The sequence below is a fragment of the Equus caballus genome, chromosome 24, assembly GCF_041296265.1.
Source record: "Equus caballus isolate H_3958 breed thoroughbred chromosome 24, TB-T2T, whole genome shotgun sequence".
Classification (NCBI taxonomy): domain Eukaryota; kingdom Metazoa; phylum Chordata; class Mammalia; order Perissodactyla; family Equidae; genus Equus; species Equus caballus.
In genome coordinates this window covers 47,782,337-47,808,037 of record NC_091707.1, presented here as the reverse complement: position 1 = coordinate 47,808,037, position 25,701 = coordinate 47,782,337, and the positions used below count along the sequence as shown (strand labels likewise).

Genomic DNA, 25,701 nt, shown 5'->3' with positions numbered 1-25,701 from the left:
CGTCACTCAGCCCAAGACCAACTTAACCTGCCAGTATAAATCTTTATACTTGCACTACACTATTGTGAAGTGGTCTTAACCGTATTAATTCACACTCAAACAGTGTTTTAAAGTGTTCAAAATGCTTTCATTTTTTTCTTTCGTTCATCAAATATTTGTCCATTATCTACACCACTGTTCCAGGCCTTATGGTAGACATTAGGAGTGCAAAGAGGAATATGGCCCTGTCCCTCTCTCCGTTTTCTTATTTTGGTTGTTATAATGACCCCAAGAGGTTGCTAGGATAAAGAATATTATTATCCCCACTTTATAGGAAAGAGATTGAGGTCCTGGGAGGATCTTGCACTGTCACTGAAAAAGCATTAAAGCCAGAATTTAAACTCAGGTTTTCTGCCTCAAAATCCTATTTTTCCCCAGTATTCTGTGCCATAAACAAATACTAGGAGGTGAGCACTTAAGGCAAGTGGAAATGTACACAAGTCACAATCAAATGAAAATGCCAAATACTCAATTCGAAAGAATCTTGTAGGAACTGGTTTTTTGAGTACTCATATCAAGACTCTTGTGTTTAAGCGACGGAAACTAAACATGTATTAACTTAGGCAAAAGATGTAATTTATGGGATTTTAACTGGTGTGGCTTGTACACTAGTACAATGGGAAAACCAGGGTGCAGCTTCCCTCAGGACCAAATGGAATCAGGACGTCTAAGGCCTTTGGAACCTGTTACACCATCTCTTATTTTTACTTCTCTCAGCATGTCAACTTCACTCTCCTTTATATGTATTAACTACCTAGAGGGCATGGCCACCTCTATTGCTAAAAATAAGACTGGCTGTTTTTTCCTAGTTATAGTTTGAAAAAAAATTCTAGAGGATTCTGATTGACCCTTCTTGAGTCAGATGCCTTCTCATGAACTAATCAACTCTGACTAGGGGAGCAGAGTCATGGGAAAATATAGTAGCCACTGCTAGAAGTACAAACTTGGTGTGGAGGAAGGAGTGCTTCTCATGATCTGCCTATAAATAGATATCTGCTCTGGGCATCCTAAACTTAATCCACAAAAATTCTTTTTTCAAGAAATATCCTATTCAGTTTCTGGAAATGAAATATTTGCTGAACTCCGTCACAACATTGTGGTGTGTTGAATGGAGTCAGCACAGGGCTGAAAGGTAGGAGCAGGAAAACTCCATGTAGGAAAGCTAAGGAATCCTCATTACTTTGAGCCAGTCCAGGAAGTGAAGAAGGGAGGCAGAATCTGGAAATGGCCTGGAGCAGTGAAAGCAAACTAGTGAAAGATGGGGAGGTGGTGACTATGAAGAGGAGCTAAGCACATAGCACGATTGCCACAAAACTACACTGATTTTCAGGCATGGCTATAGTATCTTGGAGAAGACAGGAGGCAGAACGCAGAAACTCCTGGAGCTAGAAAGGTTATTAATCTTCTGATCTATTCCTTTCATTTTTCATGTGAGTTAATAGATCCAGGGAGAAGTAATTTGCCCAAACCTTAAAGCCTGAATTATTTTATCAGCAAAAATGGGAACAATAATAACACCGACTTTTGCCTACGTTAGAGGGTTATTTTTCAGAGAGAAATCGAAATAAAGTTTATGGGAGTTGAATACTGCATTTCCGCCTGCTAGGCTGACGTTTGCCAGAGAGCAGGTATAAATATGCAGATGGTTGATGAAGCTGAGGTGGATGATAAAAATGGGAGATGCAAGAGAAGAGGATAGGGAAAGGTCCAGAGTCAATGAGTTTTGAAAGTAGACTTCATCTCCCTCACCGTCTACACAAAGCTCCATCCTATGTAGCTTACTCAGGACAAGCCAATCCTGTGAATCTTCTTCTAGGTATAGGCTGGGACTGCTCACGACCTAGGGTTTTCCCTTTATCTACCCTCTTTTCAAATGTCTTAGATCAGTGACGTGGCTTACCCAACATCCATTCCATCCCATAAGTAGCAGCTATGTGGTCTGGGGAATTGATCTCAACACAAGGGGTGGGCCTGTTTCGTTAAAATGTTATCTCATTATCTTTGCCACTTATTGGTTCATGAAGGAGCACGTGACCCTATTCTGACCAAAGAAATAGGAGGATAACTTTCTGGCTTCTGGGAAAAGTTTGTCTCTCAAGAGTAGTCCAGGGGAATTCATTCTATCCTCCTCACATAAATTGAATGAGGAAGGTCTGATTGCCCCTGGCAGCCATTCTACAAACATGAGGGAACCAGATTTAGGGGGAAACTCATATAATACAGAACAGAGCAAAGGGAAGGAAAACAGTCACTGATGAATGGTTAAATTGCTGAATCAATGACTATGAAATCCCACCTACCTTTAGACTTCCTTTCAGGTTAGACATATCACTTACATATTGTTGTGTAACAAACCTTCCCAAAACTTAGTAGCTTAAAACAACGTATTATCGTTATTCAGTCTGTGAATCTGCAATATGGGCTGGGCTCGGTGGTGAAGGCTTACCTCTGCTCCATGAGGTGTCAGTTGGGGCAGCTCATCCAGGGGCTGGAGGATCCACTTCCAAGATGGCTCACCCCCATTGATGGAAAGCTGGTGCTGGCCCAGTCAGATTTGAGAGTCACGGCCCTTGGTTCCAGCCTTATGGAGAAAGGGGAGTGAATAAGAGGTGAGCATTTACTGGATTTCAGGGCGTTTCCCTACCTAGGAGGTCCAGCAGCAGATCGCTTGATCCCTCCTTCTCCAGCTACCTCCGACTGGACCGGGGTGAACATCTGACCCAGGAGTGCCCATCTATAGACCAGCCAGCAACCCTTGCCTTGTGGGTGGAAAATATGAGCTGAGCCTATCAGATTCTTGCGTCTGGAAAGGGAGAAGCAGCACTTCTCTTAGGGGGTAGCCCCTGAGCTCAAAGTTGTAGTAGCTTTGCCATCAAGGAAGTCATTGTGGAATTGGGTGCAGACTGCAGCTTTGAGGGATCAGAGACTTGAAGAAGCTGGTTGGGACATGCAGCTGTGCAGAAAGAAGCAGTCTCCGTGAGCTGAGAGGCAGAGGGGTGTCTGGGCTTCCTCAGGTCCTGCCCTTTCTGAGGCCTGCTTGTTCAGATTCCTGACTTCCTGGACCTTCCGACTGCCTCCAGACCCAAGTTAGGGCTGGGACTGGAATAGCATTCTCTGCCTTCGACTTGAACTGATTGGAGTGGATTTCTGTTACCTGTAACCATCAGAGTTCTGTCTAAAACAAGGCAAGAGTTCATCTTAGAGACGGCAAGTTCAATGGGCTTTGAGTAATGAATTGGATTTATGTAAAAACCACTCCTTTGTGTGGGCTTTACAGTTTACCCACTGAGTCTGTGATTTAATGAAAGGAGCTTGACCTTTAGAGTCACACACAGCCTTGGGTTCAAATCCTGGCTCCTTGACCACGTCTTTGTGATCTTGGAAAAGTTAATTATGTGTAAAGTTTGGATGATAAAACCCACTCTGCAGGGTCGTTGCAAGAACTAAAATACGTGTGTCTATATGGACCATTAACACAGTGTTTGGCACATGATCCGTCAATGAAGAATGGCAGCTATTATCATTCCAACCATATTTGGGTGGGAGAAGGGAAATAATTGTTAACCCTGTTCCCGGTAACGTAAAGTGGTTTTGATTGAGGCATTTTGTATTTCTCAACATTTTTAAAGTGGCTTTATATGCTTGGAGGGCAGGGTGGGCGTGTGTGCATGCATGTTTCTTTGGCAAGAGTGTTGTTTGTCTCTCCTTGTCCCCTTTCCTAGTGAAGTTGTACTCACTCTGTTCTCGGACTGGTTATTGCTATTAGTCAGGCAGGTGGTATGAGACGAACAGGGGCGATGAGTTGGTCAGACTGCCAAGCAAGTTCATGTTCTGCAGGAAATGCCAAACTGTTTCCTGAGGGGATGTTTTTCAGGAATGGAAGAGTATGCTTCACTGGCCTGCACAGACCCTGTCCCGTCTCTTGAGCGCCATCACCTCGCAAGGTGATATGATAGATGTTTAAAAGCCAGTGCGTGGAGCTGCACTCCAGCTGTGCTGGAAGTGTGTTTGCATTGTTGTTGTTGTTGTTGTTGTCGTCTCTTCTAGCAAGTGAAGCCCACATCAAGTATGAAATGGATTGCAGACCTCCCACATTTCCTCAAAAAATATCCCAGCATCATCAGTCCCCTCGTAAACTAGAAGGGTGGGGGAAGCTAGTGAAAGCCAGGGAGTGGTGGGGAAAGAAGGAATGTCTGGAAAAAAAATAGGGTTGTAAAATGTTTTGAGGACCCTTCCTCCCACCAATGCTTCTAATTCCCATAAAGACAAATACATACTTCAAAATAACACGTTCAGATGCAATGTTATAAAGAATGTCTTTAGATATGTGGTTCATCTGCCAAACACATTTATTCATGAATTCTCCTTATGGACTTGGAGCAGATTTAAAGAGAGGGGAAGAAAGTCTTGGCAACCGAGGCTGCCTGGGGATTTTGCTGGGCGTATGAGTTTTCCTAAAACTCTGATGAAAGCAAAAATCACAAATGATGAGCTTCAAATTTTATTTCAGATAGTGATTTTGGGTTGCCTTTGTAAACAACCATTAATATTCAGAAGTAGCCTTTTGAAGAGTTTCTAAATCTTTCCTCTGCTACGACAAATATTTAGATTTTATATCTAATCAAAAGGATAGAAAATGTCAAACAATTTTACTGAGGGTGCAAAGCTGAATTGTCTGAATTACCATTGGCCCAATTGGTGCCCCCTAGTGACTTGGGAAGGGGATCCTGGCACACTGGTCTGGAACTCTGGGGTCACAATGGGGTAAGAACACCTTCTCCACTCCATCCCAGAAAATCATGGTTGGAGGGCATGCCAGGTGATTACTGCTGTGTAACAAATGGTCCCCAAATGCCATGACATAAAACGACAATGATCTATCACTTCTTACCTGTCTTCTGGTCAGCTTGGGTTTAGCTCCTCTAGTCTGGGCTTATCTGAGATGACTGTTCCAAGTCCCTTGTCCTCCTTGGACCAGCTGGCTGGCCCAGGCATTGGCAGACTCAGAAGAAGGTAAGCAGGAACACATGAGCCCTCTTCAGACCTAAACCCAGAACTTTACTACTGTTACTTCCATCTCATTCTATTGGCCAAAGCAAGTCACATGGTTGAACCCATAATCAAGGGGCAGAGAAATATACCCCACTCCTTTAGTGGAAAGAACTTCAAAATCAAGGGTACAGTGAGGTATGAAGAACTGGGGCCAATGCTGTAATCTACTACAGAGAAGAAGGCGTATGACTATGGCTGTATCCTTGGTGAGTGGAACCACACAGCTTGTCTTCAACTGTGAGAGGCCAGTCTGTTCTGTGATATTGATGACGGCTACCATAACTTGATGCTATTAATCACTCAATATTCCTCCTAAGTCTTTTAATTTTTGTCCCACGTCCCTCCCCAGGCAACCTTCTGATTATCATTTAGCTTCCTGTATGGCTGTTTCTGCAGGGTGTAGTGTTTTTTGTTTCTTTGTTTTTTGTTTTTTTGTTGAGGAAGATTGACCCTGAGCTAACATCTGTGCCAATCCTCCTCTCTTTTGTATGTGGGATGCCACCACAGTGTGGCTTGACAAGCAGTGTGTAGGTCTGTGCCCGGGATCTGAACCCATGAACCCCAGGCCACCAAAGGGGAATGTGTAAACTTAACCACTATGCCACTGGGCCAGACCCCCAGGGTGTAGTGTTTTGACCATAAGGTACAAACGTCTGGGTCCTGCAACAAGTCTATTTCTCATGCCATATTAATAGACACACGCCCTATTGTCTGCTTCAATCTCTAGTGAGCCTGACTGAGTCTTCTTCAACTGAGTTTAACTTAGTACAATAAAGGGAGAAAGAAGAAAGTTTCTAAGCTTGAAAAGCTGAAAGTCAGTTTCCATACTATGGTAAATTCACATGATGAAGCCAGTGGGCAACTAACTAACCACCCTCTCTTGGGGAGACCTCTCCCAAGGTGTAATTTTTCCCCAGATTTCTGTAGTTCCTATATATAACCCCAGCATTTGTCCTTTAATAAAGGAAGAGAAGAGAGTACAGTCCACATAACCTTCCTGTTGGGCAGCCAAATACATGCTTGGTGACCAGAGGGCTTCAATCAGGGAAGCAGAACCACTAAAATATTACTGATGTAGGAATAAGATCTTACAGAATTGTGGGAGAAACTGGGGAAGTAAAGGCCTGGATGTGGGATTGCAGGATCAGAGAAAAGTTCCTAACCAGCTCCAATGAAGCCCTGGTGCAGGTGGACTTGTAGCATCAGAATTTGCAATGAATCTAGGAAACTGGGCACATCTAGCTGCTCATGGATTATCCAGAAGGAGGGCTGTGGGAAAGTCTGTGGATAGGTGTCACCTCTGTAGGTCTTCAGCCAAGCTCTGGAGGTGGGCCCGAGACTCTGGTGGTCAGCCGGGCCAGCAGTTAGGAGGAAGAGCTAGGTGTGGGAGCAAGGACAAGCTAGAACCTGCCAGCATCTCTGTGTTTATCCGCCACTGTGTGTAATCATGAGGATCTTCAGAGAGTAATAGCTCTGTTTCACCGCTACCTTCCAAATCCTATCCAAGTTCCTCTTTTTGGTCAATCTAACTCACACAGGGAAAGAAATTTGGGGAAAGGTCGTTCTGGCTTAAGCAAGTTGACACAGTTTAAACCATTGCCCATCAAATCCAGAAAAATGCAGAGTCATTTAATTCAGGTGTGAGTCATTTCTTCCAATCCATACAGAATTAACAGGAAGTTGGGATTTAGATCTTTCTCTGTTTTATTCAACGAATCTAGGGGCCTTTGTTCTGGAATCTTGGGGCAGTTTCACACCGCAGGCTCCACGTGTCTCTCATCCTCTTTGGACCAGCTTCCCAGCCTGGGTGAGTTGATTTTATGGCTGGTAGAAAACCTTCTATTTTTTTTTTTCATGAATCCTCTCCTTCTTTTCCTTCTTTATAACCTTCCTTTGATCCTGCTGTTGCCATTGCCTTCTGCCCTAGTGGCTGAATATTTTTTGTTTAGGCCTCCAATGAGACCGTCAGCCTTTTGGTGCTATGAAGTTTCACTGATTAATGGGGTTTGGAGGAGGGAGGGACTGTGGGGCAAGGACACTGAGAAAAGAGGCCCTTGTCATGATTAGGTCTCTTGGTGGAGCATCTATGACCAGCCATTTCCCCATTGTTACCTTAGCTTGCGTGGTCAACAGTAACCCGGGAAAGAAAATGAAGGAAGAATGAAAAGGGAAAATGAAAAAACTGATCCCACCACGAGTAGGCCCTAGTTTATTCAATATGTGTCCTGTAGATTAATGTGCAAACTCCTCAGTAAGATGTTCAAGAGCTTTCACAGCCTATCTTCTCACTCCTCCCTTCTATCATTCCTCAATAGATACTGACAAATAAATGACAAGCAATAGGATATATTAGAGTATATGAGGAAGGCATTTGGTATAAAACTAATTCGGCCTGATCTTGTTTTTCCAAAAAGGCCTGACGTGGCCATTGAGCATGCGTTGTACATCTGCTTTAAGCATTTACTATGTCCCAAAGACAAAAACAATGTCCTTTAAGATAAAGATACATAAAGATGTAACTTCCCCAACTTGGGCATTTCATTAAGGATAAGCATCTCTCCCTAGGCTAGGGATTCATTGCTGAGCTGCTTCGACAACTCAGCTTGAGACCACAGACCTGCCACTTGCTGTGTTCAACAGGTGCTGTGTGAATCCCTGTGTCAGCTAGGCAATCTTGTGACTGTTGTAAAAGGGACATTCCAGTCATATGCGATACCTGCTCTCTGATGGTATATAACCACTCTGTACACCCCCACTTCTTTGGAGTGTTCCATTCCTTTGTGATCCCGGGCTATATGGTCCTCAGATCTGGCTAATAATAAACTCAACCCAATTTTCACTTATAGATTGGTTACGGATTATTTGCATCGACAATCCTCTAATTGGAGTAACACTGGACCTCTTGAGCTCACTCAGGGAAACCCTTCAAAGTGCATGAAAGAGACTGACAATGGCTGATTAAGATGATGAAGATGATGTCATGGTGACTCTATGCTTGTTTTCAGGCCAAGATGTTAGCATTCTGATCGGGTGGCCACCTGAGAAAGAGAACAAAGAGCTGTGTATCCATAAAGATTTTTCTTTAACCACTTGGGACAAACTTGAAGTCTCTATGGCCTTAGTACCTTGTTTGATAAGTTTTCATGTTCCATGTCTTCCATGCAATGCTTAGAACAAGAGACAATGTTTTCTAGTGTTTTATGTAATGTGCATGTCATTTATGACAGTGTTAATCAGAGTAAGTAAAGCTAGCTGCTGGGGCAAAAAAAATCCCCAAATATTAGTAGCTCACACAATAAAGTTTATTTTTCACTCACATCACAATTCAATCAAGATTAGTGGGTGGTAGAGGGAGCTTCATTCCATGAAGTCAGTCACGGACTCTGACTTCTTCCATCTGGTTGTACTTTCAGCTTTAGAAATGGCTAGCAATGGCTTAGCAATGGTCCAAGGTGGTCAAGAAATGGGAAGAGGAAGAGAAGGGGAAGAAGGCTCACCAGTTCTTAGTTGCCTAGACCCAGAAACAAAACTCTACTTCTGCTCAAATTCCATTGATGAGAACTGGTCACATGGCCTTACTTAGATGCATGGGAAATGGACAAGGTAATTTGGCTTTGAGGCCAGGAAAAGGAATCCAGGTTTGGCAAGCATCCATGACTCAGCTGAATTGTCACTTTCTCTCTGAAGCAAGTGCTTAGGACTGTACATACACCATAGGTACTCAAAAATGTTTGTTGAACGAATAAATGAATAATTGAATGACCGACTATATATAGGCTTCTGCTGTTATGTTTTTCTAAGGCAGAAAATAGGAAGGAAATAATTTTGGGGGAAGCAGAAATCTGTATGCCACCCCTATTGTATTCATATGACCATTTATATTTGCGAAATTACTTCACAAGCACTCTAGGAATTCATATTCTTTTAAAGATTTGTTTTTCATTCATTCAACAAATATTGGGTTGTTTTTCTACACGTCAGGTGCTCTGTGCTCTGTGCTCAGGAAACAGGTGGAAGTCATAATTCCTGTCGATTGGCATCTCACATGGAATGAATTTACTAGGAAGGGGGAAAAGAAGCCAATAATCACAGTATTGTGTAGGTGCCGTGTTAGAGTTGTGGAGGGGTTGTGTTGGGCATGCTCTGGGGAGGGGCACCCCATTCACTCTCAGATGGGCATTGTGGAGTTTCCTCTTCCAGAAGAGGTGATACTGCAGTGGAATGAACGTGAATTTGCCAGTTGATACCCATAAAATAGAGGTAAGGGGAACGGTAGTGCAGACTTGGCAATTTAGAGAACTGCAATTAATTCAGAAAGTCAAAACTGTGCAGTGGCGGGTAGTGGGAGGTGAGGCTGGAGAGGCAGGGCTGGACTGAGGCACAAAGCACTTATAAACTGCACTAAATGAAGGAAGAATGAAGAGGGGTTAGGACAGGGATTAAGTGATTTGTCTCCATCAATTGAAAGAATTAATATGCACAGCAAATTTAAACAGTGGTGTTATGCACATCAACCAAAATCTATTTTTCTCTGCAGGTCTGCCTCAAATAATATGACATTAAACATTAAAAACATTCATGTTTAACAGTAACAAGCAAACAAAAACCCACTCAGAATGCGGCAACCGCCATCATTTTATGGGAAGAGGTTAAACATGAGCGCATAAAGCTGTCTAATATCCTTCATTCATATCAATGCAGCCTTGTCTCTGAAAATGGAACAGGAAGGAGGCCCGTCTCAAAGAAAACAAAGGAAGTGGTTTCATTGTTTTCAAAGAACTGTATCTGCCAACAGAGTGGATTCCTCTGAGGAAGACTTGTTAGACGGTAGATGGAAAGAAACTAAGAACCGTTTGGGAAGCTCTTGCTCTGGGGACTTCTGCATGAGTGAGGAGATTGTTAAGGTTGTTCAGTTAGGGACCCAAGTACTCAGTCCACTTCAGTAAGTGTGACTGAGCATTCACACATTCATTCACTCTTCATTCATTCCGCACATTGGACTGACACTTTGGTGCCCTGCGCTCTGAAATCAGGGGCTGCACGGAGTAAAAGATAGATAAAGGTCCTTGTCTTTGAGAGTTAACACATGGATCTAGAGGTTTCTAACCCAGGATGTGCTCTACCTAAGGGTCAAATGAGAGAGAGAGAAAGACAGAGTATTCTCTCATTTGACCCTTAAGTAGAGCACTTCATATGTGTATATTTTATGTAATACATATTTCAAAAGCCTTGGTGTCTGAAGTCTGGAATCAGTCTCGACTCTATACCTGGGCAGCCACTGTTTGTTTGACCCTCAATATTTTCAACTGTAAAACTAGGAAAATAAGTTACATCACAATTGTGATGATTAAATGAGGTGACTCACCTGAAAGCTTTGTGCAAACAGTACAGAACTTTGCACACATTGTGCACAGGGTGAAGAATTACTGAAAGTGAATGTACTAGGACTTTAAAACAGTGTTTATCGAAGTGTGTGTGTTGAAATACTAACGCCCCAGGATGGAAACAGGCATTTCTCAAGAAGAGAGTTGTATGTTCTGTAAGGGAAGCAAAACTTTACCCTCTTAGGGTTTTTGGCTGAAGTGAGAATTAAATTGACATGGGCAGATGAACAGAAGCAAAGCGTACAGATTTTCACATGTACACAGGAGCACCCACAGGAAAATGACGACCTGAAGAGGCAGTTAGAGCTAAACTTATAAACTAAGCTGGACAAAGAGTGGTAAATAGTGAAAAGGTGACAAGACAAAGGGGCTTGAGCCAGATCAGTTAATGGTGGAGAAATGAGTAGGAAGATGAGGGTTAGTCTAACAAGGTTTGTTTGTATAGATTTCCTTTGTCCTCGCCCCTCTGTCGCTGGTGATGAGAGTTTCTTTCCTCCTGGTAAAGAGAGGACGTCTTTCACATGGGAGCTCCATCTCCTGCTTTCAGCAAGGAAAAGGAAAGTCAGAGTGCCCTCCTTGCATCTGCTGTTTCTCAAATGCCTTTAACTCAAAACATCCTTATGCCAAAGTGGCATATTTTGGGGTGACATATTCTACCACTCTTCAGGTCAAATAAATTTGGGAAATATAGGATGATACAAAGTAAAACACAGTTCTAAGGACTGTAAATGAGTCGTGATCTCAAGGAGAGCAACTATACCCTGTCTCTTTCCCCAGATTAATTTGATCTTGAGACCTACTGCCTGCCACCCCCTATCCCCACCCCATCTCACCCGCACTCCAGCATCCCTAAGGACTGCAGATGAAGAGAACGTGCTTGGAGAAAGACTGCTCTCCGGGAAGAAAAGTACCTTTATTTCAGTTTACAATCTATCAGCCCCTCAGAAACTGAGCCATCATCAGCAGATAATCCAGGAATTCACTCAACAACTTCCCAAGTACAGTGTTGAGATTCCCACCATGGGAGGCATAAAAGAAAAAGGCGAGGCAACTCCCTGTCAGGGTGCTAGAGGGCCTTCCAGAGTAGAATGGGGGCGAGCCGTGGTAGCGGATATAGGATTCCTTCCAACAGACCTACTGCTGGCAAAGCCACAAAAGGGAAGAGATGTGGGCTGATTCTCAAAGACTTTATAATTAGGATATAAACACTAAAGTCCAGTAACACTGCAACTAAGAAAAGTTTCTGCACTCGCAAGGAAAGGGTGCAGAAATCTCTCTGACAAGAAATACCTCTCCTTCCTTTCCTATTCAAACAGGTTCATCAGGCCAATGGCTTTCCCTCTATACCCCTTCTATCTCCCTTCTGATCCCTCAACACACTTCAAACTGCCCAGCTCCATTTTAGATCTTTCCAGAGGGAGCACTTGACAGCCGCTGCTTGGAGAGACGAGGAAAGGAGTAGAGGGCGCAGGCGCACCTTGCTCAGGTGCGCGAGCCAGCCGACGGCCCCGCCCCTCGGCGCGCACCTCCAGAAGGGTGGGGGGGCGGACCTGGGGAGGGGGCGGGGCGGACCTGGGGGCGGGACGGACCTGTGGAGGGGGCGGGGCCGATGGAGGGCGGGGCGGGCTTAGGGGGACGGGGGCGGGGCCTCGGGGCGCGGCCGCGCGAGGTGACCCGAGTCTGGGTTCCCCCGGGCAGCGACTGCAGAGCGCAGCGCCCGCGGCCTCGAGCAGGTAACTGGGCGCGTCAGCGCGTGGTGGAGCCGGGGCGCCCCGAGAGCCGCGCGTGGAGACCCCGGCCCCGGCGGGGAGGGGGCCGGCGGGCTCAGGTGCGCTGCCGCTGTCGGGGCGCCTCCCGGGGCGCGCCGCGTGGCTCGGGCCTCGAGCGGCCGCGGCCCTGGCCTCCGGGTGGGACTCGCGTGGCTGGTGTGGGGCTGTGCGAGCGACCCCTGCGTCCGCAGCGTGGCCCCCTCGCCCCCGGCGTCGCGGGGCTGGGTGTGGAGCGACTGTTAGGCATGGTTTTTCATCTGCTTGAACTTTTTTTTAAATGTCGCCTTGGTTGGGGGTCCCGGGAGGCTGTTCCCCAGGCTCCCCAGCGACGCCTGCTCCCTGGAGGCCTGAGGGGCTTAGGACCCCTCTGCAGGCGCGATCGCCGGGGCTGGGGGGCAGTGACCCGCCCCGTGGAGCGCGGTGGGCGGTGGGGCCGGGCCAGGCGCGCCCTCCCCGGGCTCGCGGGTCCGCTCCGTGGGCCCGGGGCCAGAGAAGGGGAGACCCCAGCGCGGGCCTGGGCGCGCGCTCCCGACCCCCGGCCGCAGGTGGACTCTGGGCTCCGGGAGAGAGGGAGGCACCCCTCTCCGTCTGGAGAGTCTGATGAGAACAGGTTGGCCGAGGGGTGTTATGTGTGATTTTTCCGAAACTTTTTGAAGCGGCGAAGGGGTGTTAAAATGTCAGTTTCCTGTGGTTTGCAAAGCACGAATTATCTACCCAGCTAGATTTTAGATTTGGCTTCTATCCCTTCTAGTTTTTCTTTTTCTTTCTTTGCTATGGTTTACTTTAAATAGAGGAAAATACTCTGGATGAATTATGAAGTGCATTGCACACAGACAGATGTCCAGGTATGGGCAAAGTAGATGCCAACCAAAGACATTGACTCCTTGGAGTATTTCAAATACAGCATGTAAAAGGATTGCATTTGTACTTAAAATATTATACTAATTCTCACTCCAGGTAGATAGTAATAGAGTTATGTTTTTTTCCTTATTAATACTGCAAAAAATAGCCTGGAAATATTGAGTTGACAACACCTCCTGTTTACCAGTTTAATATTTTGATATGTAACTACCATGGTTAAGAATTGTTTTTGCTGGAAGGAAATGTTGATATTTCTTGCCTTTGAGAGCTGAGATTTGAGGTTTGCTTTTTGTCATCTCATATTTTGTAGTTTTTGCTAATGACGTGAATTACCTTCGTACCTGGGGTGAAAAGGCTTCATAAAAATTTGTGCTTTTTTAACCTTTGAAGAAAAAGAGTGTTTACAGTATCTCTTGTATTTTATTTGCTCCACTTGAATTATAGTTGTGTGTTCACGAATAAAACTAACAAATGGAGAAATTAATTTGGTTGAGGGAAAATGAGCTTGAGATTCTTGTAAGACATCTGGCAGGGCTGTCTAGTTGGCATTTGGGTATATTGGTATCAGGGTTTTCGGAAGTCAGGCTCAGAGTTGTAGATGTTGGAGACATCCGTGGATTTATGGTAGTTAATCCTGTGAGAGCGGAAGAAATCATTCAAGTAAGAGTAAGAAGAGAGGAAGATCAAGGATGGGAAACACCAATATTTAAGTGATGGGTAGAGACAGCCAAGGAGACTGAAGAGGAACATTCAAGAAAGAAGGAGGAAAACTAACAGATAGTCGTGTCGTAGAAGCCAGGAAAGGAAAGAGTTTTAAAGAGGAGAGAAATCTATCTCAGAGTCAGAGCAATCAGGAATATAGGAGCTGATAAAGTGCCTATTGGCTTTGAAAGTTAGAAGGGGGTCCTCGATCTCAGCAAACATAATTTAAAATAGGGATGGAAGCCAAATCTGAATGAATATGAGGAGTAAATAGAGGATGAAGAAATAAAGATAGTGAATGTGGAATCTTCATTTTGGGAAACAAAGATTAGAAGGAGAAGTGACAGGCTGGTAGGAGTTTGTAGTCATATTGGAGAGAATATAAGGATGGTAGAATTAAAAGTGTGCCTCACGGCATGTGCCTCTCTCGTGGTCAAGTGGCAGAAGCTGAGAGCCAGTAACTAAGCATTGGATATATTATAGGAGAGTATTTCATCTCCCCCTATTCGACTCATGCACACTATTTGAGTGGTATTTTGGTCTGTGGGGTCCAGGCGTTATCAGTGTTAGTCATCCTTTAACAAACTGTTGGATTGTATTTCACCTGAGTTCCAGTACTTTGATACTCTTTACGTTTAAGTCATGTGATTCTTTCATGTATATCTCAGTGACTCTCCTAAAAGTCTTCTGTAGACATCAGATATTTTGTCAAAGTCAGGATCCATGAGGCATACATCAGATAGGGCCTTTGCTTCAACTATTATTACGCATTCAAGGGAAAATGCTCTTAGGTTAAAATTTCTTTATGAGTTTCCCTTCCATCTTCATTGAAAGTTTGATTTTTTTTTTTCCTTTGGAGTAAGATGAGCCCTGAGCTAACATCTGCCGCCAATCCTTCTGTTTTTGCTGAGGAAGACTGGCCCTGAGCTAACATCCGTGCCCATCTTCCTCTACTTTATATGTGGGACGCCTGCCACAGCATGGCTCACCAAGCGGTGTATAGGTCCTCACCCGAGATCTGAACTGGCGAACCCTAGGCCACTGAAGCGGAATGCACAAACTTAACCGCTGTGCCACTGGGCTGGCCTTGAAAGTTTAATTTTTTTGTTGTTGTTCAGACAAGTAGTTTTATGTGTATTTTCTTTAGGAATGTGAAAAGAATGGCTAAAATGGAAAAGGCCAAAACAATCGAGTGTTGACAAGGATGGGGAACAACTGGAAACAGTACTTTTGAGACATCTACAGATCTAGAGAATACAAATAAAATAAATGCTCCTGTACACATATCAAGCTTTAGAAATAAGACATAATCAATATTTTTGAAGTCCAGATTGTCTTTCTCTTTCCATGCTCCTTGATTTTCTGTAAAGTTTTACTACATATTTATATATTCCTAAATAATGTATTATTTAGTTTTGCCTGTTCTATCACTTTTTTTTTTGCACAACATATATAATGTGAGATTCATCTATGTGGATGTGTTATTGTTTACTTTTTATTGCTCTATATGATTCTATTGTATGGCTTTACCACCGTATATCCATCTTCCTGTTAATGGATGTTTGGGGGTATTTTCAGTCTTCTTTTTTTATTTTAATTTTTACTTTTGCCATTAAAAACTGACTTGTTGGGCCTGGCCCCTTGGCTGAGTGGTGGAAGTTCTGCATGCTCCTCTTGGGTGGCCCAGGTTCGCCGTTCGGATCCCAGGCACAGACCTACTGTGCTCACCAGCCACGCTGTGGAGGTGTCCCACATACAGAAAAATAGAGGAGGATTGGCACAGTTGTTAGCTCAGGGCGAATCTTCCTCAAGCAAAAAAAGAGGAGGAGTTACAGTGGATGTTAGCTCACAGCGAATCTTCCTCAGCAACAAAAAAACCAACCCCAAAACCTGAATCGTTATGACAGTTCTAATCCATGTCTTTTTGTGTCCGTGTGCAGGAATATCTCTGGCTTTTTGCCCAGGAGTGGAGTTGTGGATCTCTAGGTTTGCTGGATGATACCAAATTGTTTTATAAAGCGGTTGTGCCAGTTTCTACTCTCACAAGCAGGATGTTAGGCGTCCACTTTGTTCCCTTTCTCACCAACATTTGAGACATTTGTACAACCATATTTGTAATTATCTGATTTTTTTCTTTTCAACAATCTGGTGAGTGAGAGATGGTATCCCATTGTGAGTTTAATTTCCATTTCCTTAATTACTGTTGATGTTGAATCTTTCATAGTTCCTCTTCTTTGGGATGTCTGTTTATGTCTTTTGCCTATTTTTTATTTTATTTTTTTGCCTTTTTAAAAGTGACTTCCAGAAGTTGGTTTTTTTTTGCATATATATTCTGCATACGAATCCTTTGCCAGTTGTACATGTGACAAATATCTTTTTCCTGGTATCTTGTCTTTTTATTTGATAGTGGTTTTTGATGGGCACGTTCTATAGTTTAATGTAGTTGAATATGTCAGCCTTTTCCTTATGGTTTGTGCTTTTGGCGTCTTGTTTGACAGATTTTTCCCAGCTCTGAGGTCATAAAGATATAGTCTGATGTTTCCTTCTGAAAGCTTTAAAATGTTACCTTTCGTGTCTATGTCCTTAATCCATGTGAAAATGATTTTCTTGTGGTGTGAAGTGGGGGTCTCGTTTCATTTTTTTCCCATATGGGTAATGGGTCTTTCCCAGCATCAGTTAGTGAATATTCTGTTTTTCTTCCCAGTGATCTGTAAGTGTCACATGTCAAGTTTCCATATGTGTGCATATGTGTCTGGGCTGTTCTTTCTTAGCTCTCTTGGTGTATCCTTGCCACAATCTTATTTATTTTAGTTGTGTAAAGAGCCTTGATACCTAAGAGAACGAGTCGCCCACCCATGACTCCCCCTCAAATTAATGTTTAATTGTTTTCTAAGATAAACTTGTCATCGGAGTGTAATGTGTTGTTTAAGTCTTAAACATCTGCAGTAATCACCCGCCATCCCAGGTACTACCGAAGGTGTTTAATGTAGACTGCGCCAGACTTTGGCTTTTGCAAATCCTGCCCTAACTGACTGGACTTAATTTTAACTTGAAAAGTAACTATAGGGTTTTCATTTGGGGAATATAGTTAAGATATTTAGAAAAACCTTCACACCGAAAATAGCCAAGAATGCTGTATTAAATTTTTTTAAAGGTATTTAGGAATTATGTCAAAATCTAAGAGAAAGCTGAAAATCTGAGAGTCTAAAGGAGCCCTTAAGTCTTTTTTACTTTGAGGGCATTTGCTAAACTGGGGGAACTTGCCTGGATTTGGATAGCTTGGTGGATTTGGAGGATGGGAGGCGGGGTGAGAAGTCATCCCAGGGCTCATTCGAGGTAAGCTGACAAGAGACTTTCTGGCCATAATTCTGCGATCCCAAAGGTCTGTGATGTCATGGAAAGGATGAAAACTCACTCTCCCTCCTTCAAGGATCTGAAGGGAAAGTTGCTTTAATGCCAAGTCAAACAGAGGGGGAAACCCCGTCCTTGAGAAGTTCAGCCACCAGACCATGGGGGAAGTTCACAGCACTATGGTGGTCTAAAAAATTTCAAAATGTGAATTTTTTTAAATCTTGTTTTTTTGGAGATCTAATTCATATACCATAAAATTCACCGTTTTAAAGTGTACAGTTCAGTGGTTTTTCGTATATTCAGAAATTGTGCAACCATCATCACTGTGTAATTCCAAAACCTTTCTTTACCCCAAAAAGAAACCTTTTATCCATTAACAGTTATTCCTTATTTCCCCCTTCCCTGCAATCCTGGCAAGCGCTGATCTACTTTCTGTCTCTATGGATTTGGTTATTCTGGGCATTTCATATGGATGATATCATACGATATGTGGTCTTTTGTGTCTTGCTTCTTTCACTTAGCATAACGTTTTCAAGGTTTATTCATGTTGTAGCATGACTCAGTACTTTTTACGGCTTTTTATTCCTTTTTATGGCTGAATAATATTTCATTGTGTGGATAGATCACGCTTTGGTTTTCCATTCATTAGTCAATGGACATTTGAGTTTGTATACACTTTTTGGCTATTATGAATAATGTGCTATGGACATTTGTGTACAAGTTTTTATGTGGAAATGTATTTTCCATTCTCATGGGTATAGTTACGTAGGAGTGAAATTCCTGGGTCACATGGTAACTCTGTGTTTAACTTTTGGAGGAAGTGCCAAACAGTTTTCCAAAGCAGCTGCACCATTTTTTCATTCCCACCAAAATGTATGAGGGTTCCAGTTTCTCTACATCCTTGTCAACACTTATTTTTGCCTGTCTTTTTTATTGTAGCCATCCTAGTGTGTGTAAAGTGGTATCTCATTGTGGTTTTGGTTTGCATTTCCCTAATGACTGATGATGTTGAGCACCTTTTCTTGTGTTTATTGGCCATTTATCTATCTTCTTTGGAGAAATGTCTATTCACATCCTTTGCCCTTTTTTTTTTTCTTCACCCATTTTTAAACTGGGTTATTTATGAAAACATGCGTTTAAAGTGATTTGGTAAACAAATGCAAGTCTTCTCTCTAGGAGTGTGCTTTCATCTTTGACTTAAAAAAAAAGTTCTACCAGTAAAGTTTTGAGGTCAGTGAATAATTTATTGTCAGATAACCAAGTGCATAAGGAAATAAAACTGCCTGAGCAAGAATCAGCAGAACATTGGATAGTTAGAAGTAAACTTACAAAAACTTTGTGTTAGAGTTACCAGTCATAGATTATTAAAATAACTATGTTGGGCTATTTAAGTAAATAGAAGACAAGTTTGAAAATATATGCAGGGAGCAGGAGTCTTAAAAGTAACAGAGCTACAGAGCTGGTTGAAAGAAAGAACAGTGTAATTTCTTTTAATGAAAAATGCAGTGATAAAAAACTCAAAACTCATTTGTTGAGTTTAACCACAGATTAGGCAATTAGGCAAATCCCAAGAGAGAATGAATGAACCAGAATATAGGTCAGAATAAAGCATTCAGAATACAGCTCAAAGAGACAGAAATGGAAAACATAAAAAAGATTGAGTGGAAATTAGAATGATTAGAATGAGAAGTTATAGTGAGAAAGTCCAATAAACTGGAGTTTCTGGAAGAAAAGGAATAGAAAATAGGTAAAAACAATATTTAAAAAGATAATGAGTGAGAATTTTTTCACTACTGGAAAATCTACCAATAGTGCTGGAAAGACACCAGCCCACAGATTGGTAATTCCTTTATTGCTGAGTAGTATTCCGTTGTACAGATATAACACAATTTGTTTATTCACCTGTTGGTAGATGTTTGATTTTCCAGTTTTTGGCTATTTCAGATAGAGCTGTTAAAAACACCAGTGTACAAGTCTTTATGTGGATTTATGATTCCTTTTTTCTTGAGTAAATACCTAGGGATGGAATGTCTGGATGATATGGTAGGTTTATGTTTAACTAAAGAAACTGCCAAACCATTTTTTATTCTCACCAGTTGAATACGAGAGTTGTACTTGTTCGACATGCTTGTAAACACTTGGAATCGTCAGTCTTTGCAATTTTATCCTTTCTGCTAAGTGTACGGTGTTATCTCATTTTTATTTGCATTTCCCTAATGACTAATGGTGTTGAGTATATTTTCATGTGCGTTTTTGGTCCCTTGGATGTTTCTTTGGAGAAGTGCCTGTTCAAATCCTTTGCCTAATTTTTTTTTTTGGTGAGGAAGATTGAAAATGAGCTAACATCCATTGCCAATCTTCTTCTTTTTGCTGAGGAAGAGTGGTTCTGAGCTAACATCTGTGCCCATCTTCCTCTGTTTTATATGTGGGATGCCTGTTACAGCATGGCTTGGTAAACAGTGCATAGATCTGTGCCTGGGATCTGAACGGGTTAACCCTGGGCCATCGAAGTGGAGCATGTGAATTTAACTGCTACACTGCTGCGTGGGCCCCCTTTGCCTATTTTTTGTGTTAGTTTTCTTTTTATTATTGAGTTGTAATAGTTCTCCATATATTCTAGATATAAGCTCCTTACTGGATTTATGATTTTCAAATATTTTCTCCCAGTCTCTGAGTTGTCTTTTCACTTTTGTGAGGGTGTCTTTTGAAGCACAAAGTTTTTCATTTTGATTAAGTTTCATATATCGAATTTTTCTTTATTGCTTGTGCTTTTGCTGTCATATCTAAGAAATCATTGCCTAACCCACGTTCGCAAAGAATTACTCCTATGTTTTCGTCTCGAAGTTTTGTAATTTTAGTTCCTACTCATAGATTTGTGATCCATTTTGAGTTTTTGCCTGCAGTGTGAGGTAGTTGTCCTAAGTGTTTTTTTATGTTTTTGCGTGTGGATGTCCAGTGGTCCTAGCACCATTTGTTGAAAGACTGTTCTTTTCACCTTAAAGTTTCTTGACACCTTTGTTAAAAAGCAATTGACCATAAATGTAAGGGTCTGCTTCTCGGTTTTCAGTTTTATTCCATTGATCTGTGTATCTGTCCTTATGCCAGTACCACAGTCTTAATTACTGTGTAGCTTTGTAGTAAATTTTGAAGTCAGAAAGTATGTCTTTCAACTTGTTCTTCTTTTTCAAGATTGTTTTAGCTATTCTGTGTCTTTTACGTTTCCATATGAATTTTAGGATCACCTTGTCAGTTTCTGTAAAGAAGCTACAAGGGATTTTTATGGAGATTGTACTGAATCTGTACACTAATTTGGGGAATATTGAAATGCTGGTATTATTTCTTCCAATCCATGGACATGAAGTGTCTTTCTATTTATCGAAGTCTTCTTTAACGCCTTTCAATAGTGTTTTGTAGTCTTTAGTGTACAAGTCTTGCACTTCTCCTGTTAAAGTATTCCTAAGGATTTTAGGTGTTTTTTAAAAAGTGTTATTATGAATGGAATGGATTTCTTAATTTCAGTTTTTAGACTGTTCATTATTAGTGTATAGAAACACAACTAGTTTTCGTAGATTGATCTTATATCCTACAACAGTACACAACTTATTATTTATGGTAGTTTTTTTAATGGATTCCTTTGGCTCTTTTTGTTTACGAGATCATGTTGTCTGTTACTAAAGAGAGTTGTTTCTTCATGGGTGCCTTTTATATCTTTCTAGCCTAATTGCCCTGGCTAGAATCTCCAGCACAGTGTTGAACAGAAGTGGTGAGAGTGGACGTCCTGTCTTTTGCCTGGGGTTAGAGCGAGAGCATTCAGTCTTTTAGCAGTTACCGTGATGTGAACTGTAGGCTTTATGTAGTTGCTCTTTATTATGTTGAGAAGGTTCTTTTCCATTCCTAGTTTGCTCAGATTTTTTGTCCTGAATGAGCATTGTATTTTTCAAAGCTTTTTTTGTATCTACTGAGATGATCATGTAGTTTTCCCCCCCTTATTCTATTATATAATGTATTTTATGAATTGATTTTCAGATGTTAAACCAACCTTGCAATCCTGGGATAGATCTCACTTGGTTGTGATGTATAATTCTTTTTATGTGTTCCTGGATTTGGCTTGCTAATATTTTGTTGAAGATTTTTGTGTCTGTATTTATGAGGGATATCTATCCTATTACTTTTAACTTGTCTGTGTCTTCATATTTATTTATTTCTTTATTTTTTTTTCTTTCTGCTTTTTCTCCCTAAAGCCCCCCGGTACATAGTTGTATTTTCAGTTGTGGGTCCTTCTAGTTGTGCTATGTGGGACACCACCTCAGCGTGGCCTGACGAATGGTGTCATGTCCACGCCCAGGATCTGAACTGGTGAAACCCTGGGCTGCCACAGTGGAGTGCACGAACTTAACCACTTGGCCACGGGGCGGGCCCCCTGTGTGTTTATATGTAAAGTACCTTTCTTGTAAGCAGCGTATACTTGGGTCACGCTTTTTTATCCAATCTAACAATCTCTGCTTTTTAATTGGCACAGTTAATGTGATTGTTGATATGAATAGGTTTAAATCGATCATCCTACTGTTTTCTGTTCATCCCACCTGTAATTGTTTGTGCTAGTCTGTCATCTTGCTATTTGTTTTCTATTCATCTTGTCTGTTTTTTGTCCCACCTGTCTTCTTTTTCTCCTTTCCTTTATACTAATTGAGAATTTTTTGGTATGATTCCACTTGATCAATTTGTTTGCTTATTAGCAAAACCTGTATTTTCTTATTTTAGTGGTTGCTTTAGGATTTAAAGTACTTATCTTTAACTTTGCACCGTTTATCTTCAAATGGTATTATACCACATCACATTTAGTGCAGGAACCTTATAGTAGAATACTTCTGTTTCTCTCTCCTGGCCTTTGTACTATTGATGTTGTGCATTTTACTTTTACATATGCTATAAGCCCCATATCACCATGTTATTATTTTTATCTAAGCATCAAAAATCCAAGAGATTTAAGTGGTAATAAATCTTATATATTTGTATCCATGGTGTTCCTCATTCCTTGTGTAGATTCATATTTCCATCTGGTGTCATTCTTCTGCCTCAAGGATGTCCTTGAACACTTCTTGTGGTGTGGATCTGCTGGTGGTTCATTCTTTCAACTTTTATATGTCTGGAAAAGTCTTTTTGTCACCTTCCTTTTTGAAAGATTTTCTCTAGGTGTCAGATTCTACACTGCAGTGTTTTTTTCTTTCAGTACTTTAGAGATTTTGCTCCACTATTTTCTTGCTTGCGTTGTCTCCAATGAGATCTATGCTGCTATTGTTATCTTCGTTCCTGTGTATACAGTTGTCCCTGGGTATCCACAGGGAGTGGTTCTAGGACCCCCCACAGATACTAAAATCTGAAGATACTCGGGTCGTTTTTATAAAATGGCGTAGTATTTGTATATAACTTAGGCGTGTCTTCCTGTATACTTCAAATCATCTCTAGATTACTTATAATATCTAATACAATGTAAAAGCTAAGTAAATAGTTGCTATACTGTATTGTTTATGGAATGATGAGAAAAAAGTCTGTACGTGTTCGGTACAGACACAGCCATCGTAGGCCGTTTGATCCAGAGTTAATTGAATCCACAGCTGCAGAACCTGCGGATACGGAGGGCCCACTGTATGACGTGTCTTTTTTTCTAGCTGCTTTTAGGATTTCCTCTTCATCATTGGTTTTGAGCCATGTTATTATGATGTACCTTGGCATAGTTTTCTTCATACTTCCTGTGCTTGATGTTTGTTGAAGTTCTTAGATCTGTGGTTTGTAGTTATCAAATTTGGAAAATTTTGGTATTATTTCTTCAAATATTTTTTATGCCTCTCTCCATCTCCTTCATGGACTTCAATTACTTGTGTATTAGGCTGCTTGAAATTGTCCCCTGGGTCATGGATACTCTTTTCATTTTGTCTTTATGCTTTTTTCTCTGTGTTTCATTTTGGATGGTTTCTCTTACTGTGTTCTCAAGTTCATTAATCTTTTCTTTGCAATACCTAATCTGCTATTAATCCCATCCGGTGTATTTTCCATCTCAGACATTATAGTTTTCATCTCTAGAAGTTGAGTTTGGGTCTTTGTTTAATATCTTTCATGTCTCTACTTAACTTTTTGAACATATAGAATCCAGTTATAACTGTTTTAACGTTCTTAACTGTCTTGTGTCAGTTCTGGGTTGGTTGCAATTGGTTGATTTTTCTCCTCATTATTGGTTATGTTTTTTTCACTTTTTTGCATGTCTGGTAATTTTTTATTGGATGCCAGACATTGTGAATTTTACTCTGTTTGCTAGATATTCTTAGGTTTCTGTAAATAGCTTTCGCTTTGGGACATAGTTAAATTTCTTGGAAATAGTTTGATCCTTTTGAGTCTTTTAAGATCTGTTAGGTGGCATCAGACTAGTGTTTGGTTTAGGGCTGCTTATCCTCTGGTATTGAGGCAAGATCTTTCTGAGTACTCTATCCAATACCTGTGAATTATGGGGTTTCTGCAGTCTCATTAGTAGGGACATGCATTATTACGACCCTGGGTGAGTGCCGGTCATGGTTTTTGTAATCTTTTCTGGTCGTTTTCCCCCAGTCTTGTGTAGTTTCCTTGTATGCATGCTCTGATCAGTGCTGTGCTGAATGGTCGACGGGGACCCTCTGCTGACATCTGTGATTCTCTCTCTGTGCCCCTCTCTACTCTCCAGGAGTCCGTCGTGCAAACTCTAGCTGCCTTATTATTCGTATAAATTTGTTTCCTTATCTGCATCCCTCCCTCCTCTTCCCCAACTCATTGTGGATGACTCAAGGCCATTAATTTTGAGGACTTTTCTCCCAGAAGTAGTAATCATTTTTAACCAGTCCTCCCACGTTCCCCTCATGATTAGTGTAAAGTATTTGCAAGCTGACTGGGTCAGAAATGTGGTTTCATGAGTATGTTACAAGTTTTTATATGAGCTAGATATTGTACCATGTTTCCTTATCTATCAGCTACATATTTGCTGAGTTCCAGCTGTATTCTCAGCATCATATGGGGTGCTGAATGGTAACTAGAAAGTGAGCAAAATATTCTTTCTTAACAGTTGATATTCTAGCGGGAAATAGAACAGGTCTCGTCAAATGTTGAGAAAAATGTCAATTTTTTTAAGTTCTCTAGATGTTTAGAGATGAGAGAAATTAGTATGATCTGGGTGGTCAGTGAATGCATCCTCTAAACTAGGGCTGAAAAGCGCTTTGAAAATGTATAAATTTTAAAAATGGAAATCACTTACAAGATATGATGGAAGAAAATATGCTATTGTGATAGCCAAACAAATTTTACAGGCATGCAGTTAACAAGAAAAGTTCAGAATTTATATTAGAAAAACTATAAAAACTCCCAGATACAAACATAGACTTGGAAAAATGTGAAGATATACCATGTTCTGGGTAGGAAAGACTCAACATCCTAAAGATTTCAGTTTTTTCTAAGACAATTTATAAATTTAACATTATTCCAATGAAAGTACCGTCGCATTTTTCCTCTTAGGGCTAGACAGATTATAAAGTTCACTTGCAAGAACAGACAAGCAAGAATAGCTAGGAAAACCCTGAAATTGGACGTCAGTAAGGATGGGAGGCTAGCCCTGCTAGACAGTAAAACATATTATAAGCCTTTATAATAAAAACAAATGTGGTATTGGTACAGGAATAGACAGAGCAACTGAAGAGAATAGAAAATACAGAAATAAACCCAATTGCATGTGGAAATTTAGTCTGTAATAAAAGCAGCATCCTAAAATCAGTGGAGAAAATATGGAATTTTTAATGTGGTATTTGTGATGCTGGGATAGTCAACTCTGAAAAGATGGGATTGCATCCATTTCTAATACTCTACGCCAGGATGTTAGTATAGAAAATAATACCACAGTAAGTATTGGAAGAAAACATGGGTAAAATCTTTTGTGACCTGTGTATGGGGAAAACTTTACTCTGACTCTAAATTCAGAAGCAAAAAGGAAAAACATAGATAAGTATAATTACATATGTGTGAGTATATGTACTTATATATGTATGTATACATGTATATACACATGTATACACTCACACACTCTCTCTTTTGCATAGCAGAAAACATAATCAAAGTAAAAAGACAATGACAAACTGAAAGATTGTTTGCCAGTTATATCATGGACAGTGGGTTAATCTCTCAAATATATAAAGACCCTCTAAAATTGAAGAAGAAAAGGACCAATGGTTTTCTAGAAAGATGGGCATGAGTTAGCAACGAGTTCATTGAAACGAATACGGATTAGCCTTATATGAAAATGTGCTCAACCTCACTTATTATAAGAGAGAGACAAATTAAAACAGCACAAGATATCATTTCTTTTTTTATCAGATTGGCAAAAGTCCAGCACTTTGACAGATACTTTGTTGGGGACAGAAATAGGTACTCTCTTATATTGCTACTCGGATTGCAAAATGGTACAACTTTAGGGAGAAATTTAGCAATATTAAATGAAGTTACACATATATTTACCTTTTAACCTAGTAGTC

The 25,701-nt window shown here is 41.2% G+C and overlaps 1 protein-coding gene across 4 annotated transcripts in view; it reads left to right on the top strand.

The window, feature by feature from the left end:
* The first annotated feature begins 12,079 nt into the window (after nt 1-12,079).
* TC2N (tandem C2 domains, nuclear) overlaps nt 12,080-25,701 on the top strand; it is a 42,615-nt gene continuing 28,993 nt past the window's right edge. For 2 of the 4 annotated variants that reach the window (XM_023628294.2, XM_023628295.2), the window contains exon 1: nt 12,087-12,208. The gene's annotated coding sequence lies outside the window, so the exon portion shown is untranslated. Of the gene's footprint in view, nt 12,304-25,701 lie in introns of all 4 variants that reach the window. The other 2 variants (XM_023628293.2, XM_070249426.1) reach the window with 2 other exon arrangements.